The sequence below is a fragment of the Triticum urartu genome, chromosome 3A (assembly GCF_056163025.1).
Source record: "Triticum urartu cultivar PI428250 chromosome 3A, HENAU_Tu73, whole genome shotgun sequence".
Taxonomy (NCBI): Eukaryota; Viridiplantae; Streptophyta; class Magnoliopsida; order Poales; family Poaceae; genus Triticum; species Triticum urartu.
Window position 1 is genome coordinate 406,200,639 of NC_141875.1, and position 5,693 is coordinate 406,206,331.

General features: G+C 52.3%; 1 long non-coding RNA gene across 1 annotated transcript; it reads left to right on the forward strand.

Moving 5' to 3' along the window:
- The first annotated feature begins 803 nt into the window (after positions 1-803).
- Positions 804-3,530, forward strand: LOC147979870 (uncharacterized). Its single transcript, XR_015599749.1, has 2 exons — positions 804-1,726; positions 1,817-3,530. It is a non-coding gene; the product is annotated as an uncharacterized LOC147979870 (long non-coding RNA).
- Positions 3,531-5,693: the final 2,163 nt, after the last annotated feature.

Genomic DNA, 5,693 nt, shown 5'->3' on the forward strand with positions numbered 1-5,693 from the left:
ACCGAAGTAACCAGAGCTGTGCTCTTATGATAATATTGGCTTGATAGCCGGATCAAGAGGTGTAGCTATGGTTCGAATACGACCAAGCCCCCAAATGATATTGTGAGCTGTGCTCAAGGGGCACCTATGTTTGAGCTGTGCTTTTGCAACAGACTCTCTTTGGTCCCTTTAATTTTTCCTAAGAACTCGAACTTGCGAGAGATTATTCTTTTTGAACCGGAAATTCTTAAACCAGCTACTGAGAGCTTCAAAGCTTTGTGGGAGATAGCTTTCCCTTGAGCCGGATTATAAACCAGAATCCTTCTTTTTAAGCCGAAAATTGACGGCCTTTAAATTTTCACCAATATGGTGATTTAGGTTCCTGCATTAGATAAGTTTGCAAGCCGGAGTAATTGCTCTTTTAAAGAAAGCAACATATAATATAAAAACATACTGGATGGATTTCAGCTAATATGTTAGGCCAGTTAATATCCATCGCAGGGTTGATGGTCAGGCCGTGACAGCAGGCAGATGATTCAGCCATGGCGTTGTAAGACGGTGCACGCGAGTAAGTTGTTCTCCTTGTTCCAAACCGGTGCGGACGCGTGAATCAGCCGCCCTTTCATCGGGTAATGTGACACGGAGGAAAACGCCGTTGTAGAACGTTGCCAGTACGTGCTCCGTATCCGTGGTATAAACCACATTTATAGTAAATAATTGTCCTGCGCACAAAAATATAGCAGGGCGGAGTAGTTGTTTTGTCGATGGAAATCAACATATACTTAACCAAAATATGTAGGATAAATATCACCTAATTTATTTTATCGAAAATCATAATCCGAAGAGTTGCGGCACTGATGATAGAAGTGGCCGTTTAAAACGCAACATCTAGCGGCTCAGAAAAGATCATCCGGGTCATGTTGACCACTTTTTTCTTTCTCAATCCTCCCTTGATTTTTCTCCCCACCGAACCTCCTCTTATCTTTTCCTTTTTGGGTGGTTTGGCTGCTCGATGTGAGGCGGAGGCCGGCAGCGGTGGTTGAAACCGGGGCCAGCTTGACAGCGGTAGCGTGAGACGGGCCCATCCTCAAAGCAGCGGGTTAAGCGCGGCGGTTCAAGCATTAGGCGGCGGATTAATACGACGCAGCAGGTCAAGCGCAAGACGGCTCAGATGCAGGGCGGCGGCGGTTTAGAGACCAGCGAGCCTCAGCGGAGCTTCGCGGTTTGGTGACGCTCAGAGGCGGAGGTAAGGGCGGCTCAAAGACGAAGTCATTGTGTTGACTCGGTGCGGCAGTGAAGTTGGGCAGCGGCGACTTAGTAGGTGATTTTGACAAGGTGGCGGCGGCCTAAAAATGACGCGGCAATAGCTCGAGGTACAGCTGTAACGACAGGAGCCAGAACAAGTCACGGCATGGCCGTCTCAACGCGGCGGCGACTTAAAGGCGCAGGCCACGGCGAGTCTTCAGTAGTAGCGGCAAGTTGACTTGGCGATTTGACCAATCCGAGTTATTGACCACATCAGTTCCGGGTTGTTCCTGTTTTCCGGGCCGCGGCCATATGTTTGCTGGGCGGAGGCGACGGTTGGTTCAACAACAACGAAGCTGGCGATTTGTGGCTCAAGCGACGCTGGAGGAGGCTATGGCTCGTGGTCAAACCCGTTGAGGCGGCTTAGAGTAGAAACGATGAAGTCAGGCCCGCGCTGGATAGCCGGGGTGACGTCCCGGCGAGTGGGCGGCGGCGGGTTCAGGTACGGCCGGTGCAGCGGTTCTCCTGCAGAGATAACTCGGAGCAGGAACAACGGCTTACTGATCGCGGTGATTTGCGGCCCGACGTGCAGTGATCCAGAGGCAAAACGACTCAAATCTGGAGCGGCTCAGTAGACGACGATTCGGATCCGAGCAGTAATTCTAGTGGCTCGTAGGCGGGTCGTAACCATGGCTCGGGGTCAAACCCGTTGCAGCTCAGCGACGCGAATCCAAGTGCGGCCATCGTGGTGGCTTGGCAGAGGTGAACCGGCTCGGAGGCAGGGCCGGTGGAATGCAGCAACTGCGGCTCAAAAGGGCAGCGGAGGCGGAGCCGCGGGTTATGGTGCGGAGGACGACGATGACCCGGAAGCCGCTGATGCGCACGCGAGGCGGTCGGAAACCAGGGCGGTCCTTGATGGCCTGGCAGAGGCGGGTCAAGGCGGAGACCAGGCCGGACTGAGGCCGGGGCAGCCTGGCGCAGAGGCCGCCGACTTTGTGCAGCGGCTGCAGCTAGGCGGATTGACGGGGCGCAGCAGCCCGGGTCAATACCCGGCGGCGGGTTAAAGTAGAAGCCGTGGCAGCACGGCCGCGACCAGTGGCGAAGGCGGCTCGGAGGGCGTTTCCAGGCCGGAGCGAGGCGCAGCGATGGAGGCGGCTCAACGGCGGCCGGCGCAGCAGTAGCGGGTCACAACGGCGAAGACAGGAGGCGCTCGGGGCGAGGCCGCGGACGTCGAAGAGACCCCCGGCGAGGAGAAGCGCCGCGGCAAGCCTGCTCGGGATGCGGAGACAAGGCGAGGTGGAGGCAACCCGCGGTGGTAGAGGCGCCGCACCGCTAGCGTCGGGGTGGTTCAACACGACAGGGGAGGAGAAGCGGCCGTGGAGGGGCAAGCGGCGATGACAACTCCAGCCCTCATCGACCCGGAACGAGGTTTGCAGGCCGACTCAGTCGCAGGGGAACTGGCACCGCGGAGGCCCGAGGCATTGGTCGCGGCGGCTCACTGGCAGCGGCGGCTTTCGAGGCGTTGAGGCAGCTGTGCGGTGAGGCGGGGTTTCACCGTGAGGTGGCAGGAGTCCAGTTTTACCCGGAGCGACCATGGAGGCCCGCTGTAAGCCGCTCGGTGATCGCGGTGACTCAGAGGCGCAAGCCAACCTGAGGCAGCGCGGAGGCAGTGCCTTGAGACACGTGAATGGAGGCGAGTGGTGAAAGGTAGTAGTGGCGGAGGCGAGTCCGTATCCACGTCTGCATCTTCCTCCCTGCTGTTGATTTTTATTTTTTCGTTGTTGACTGATGATCCTGGGACTGACGTACAGCTAGCGCTTGTAGCAGTTGTCGGAGTAATACTCAAGTAGAGTGCCTTCATCACGTGCTATTGGAGTACTTTTGGAAGTACTTTTGGATTTGATTTAAGTATGTACTAGCACCTGAGCCGATGCACATCATTAGTACTTGAGGCAATGCGCTAGTTCACAAAGGAAAATTATTGGTTGCTGCCTCGGGACTTGATCTGCCAGCTGCGGTTTGATGGGAGTAGAGGAGCAGGAGCACATCAGGCGTGCTCGTGACACTGCGTACTTACGCCAGGGCGGCCGTCAGCAGATCACGGATTACTTCCCGTCAAAACTCCAGACGGTCTCGGCGGGCGCAACGTAGAACGGCACAACAACAGAAACTGATTTTGTTTCGGATTCGATGGTCCGCCGAGTCACATACGGCGGCGCTTGCGATGTAGCCCTAATATCTCATGAGCACAATCTTGTATATATTTATTTTCGACTACTCGTCATCAACATGAATTTGCTTTTGTCGCCAGCTGCTTGGTTGGGATTCTGCGCGTTCAATAGCACCTCTGCACAGACAGATCTAAGCAATAGCTGTAGCGTAGAACAAATCTGCCCTTGTTGCCGGGCATGCTGTCGTTGAAACTTTTTTGATCTGGACCGATGAACTTGATGTTGATATAGATATTTTTGTGCCGGTTTTTCTCCAGCCGGTCAGTCATGAGCTTCCCGATCCCTGAAAGAGATTCCTTTAAGAACTCAACACCACCGTGCATAGGCCCCACGGTGGGCGCCAACTGTCGTGGAATTGTCACGGCAGATGTCCTAGTGTGAGGACTTAGTCATGAGGCCAACGCATCTATGTAGTAGCTTGAGAGGGGTTGAGTGGAATCGAGAGACGCAACACAAGATAAGGATTTAGATAGCTTCGGGCTCCGGGAAACATCATCCGGTAACAACCCTACGTGCTGTCTGAGGCTATGTCTCATTATGATCATGAGGAAGTCGTCGTAAACCGGCTCTCCCAGTTAACCCTAACCCTTTAAGATTGTTTCTTCTTACTTGTCCCTCTTTGGGAGCCCTACCCCTCCTTATATAAGTTGAAGGGGCGGGTTACATGTAGAGTCCAACTCGGACTTAAGACTTAACTATTATGACTTCTCTTCTTGGACTTCTTAACATCTTGGGCTTCGTAATGTCTCGGGCTTCATAACTCCTGGCAACCCAGTTATCACTGTCTGCCGGGTTATAACTGGTGCCGGTTTATGATTGTCTGCTGAGTTATCATCTGACTTAACTCCTATCTTAACTGTCAGTCAGTTTAACAACCTGCCGGTTTACCGTCTGGGTTAACTGCCTGTTTTACCTGTCTGTCTTAACTGTCAGCCAGTTTAACAACCTCCCGGTTTACTGTCTGACTTAACACCAACCGGTTTACCACCTGCCTTAACACCTGCCGGTTTACCACCTGCCGTAACACCTGCCAGTTTGTCATCTGCCGATTTATCGTCCGTCTTAGCCATCTGTCTTAACTGTCAGCTGGTTTACTAAGTCCCAGCCGGGTTATAACTCCGGCCGGATCATACCGCGGGGTATATCCCTGACAAGTGCCGACCTGGTCCTTTAAGCTTGAGGGGCGAGTACTTGATGACATGGAGATCGTCTCTGCGAGCCATATGGATATGGAGGATAAAGTCCTCAATACAGACCCCAGGGTCTGTGGTCACTGGTAAAAAAAGGGCCTATAGTCCCGGTTCGTAAGGGCCTTAGTCCCGGTTCCTGAACCGGGACTAAAGTGTCGGTACTAATGCCCTATACCTTTAGTCCCGGTTCAATCCAGAACCGGGACTGATGGGCCTCCACGTGGGCAGTGCGCAGAGCCCAGGCAGGAGACCCTTTGGTCCCGGTTGGTGGCACCAACCGGGACCAATAGGCATCCACGCGTCAGCATTTCTGTGGCTGAGGTTTTTGTTTTTTTTGAAAGGGGGGGGGGTTGGGGGTTTTGGGGGGTTAATTTAGGTGTTTCATATATTGTGTTAGCTAGCTATAATTAATAGAGAGAAGTGTCCTCTCTTACGTCCGTGCTTGGTCGATGCTACGTACTATACATACGTATAGAGAGGACTAGACACGCTAGTTAGCTAGTAAGCAAACGAAGGAAACAGAAAATCGTCATGAACATATATGCATACAGAGAGAAGTGATATCGACCACCTCTCCTTCTCCGAGAGATTGGTCGAACACCAAGTTCTCGTATATCTATCCGACACTACCGGCTACATATATACAATAATTATCTCTTACAAATATAATCATACGGACTCATGGTCCACATAGTATTCTCCATCTTCAGCGATCACTTGGTCAAGAAAGAACGCCGCCAATTCCTCTTGAATTGCTCGCATGCGAGCTGGTGCTAGGAGTTCATCCCGCTTCCGAAACATCTAATTTGAAGAAGAGGGTCAATACATATATATATGAATGAATGAAACTCAATACAAATGATGGTAATAAAATAAAATTGTGAATGTTGTTATTTACGTACTTCATATTGTTCGTCAGAGTACCCGCCCCGCTCACAGGTCGTGTGGCGGATGGACTCGCAGACGTAGTATCCACAGAAATCATTCCCTTTTTCCTGCCACAACCACTTTACAAGAATTAGAGGTCAATCAAACTGATAAGCAAGAA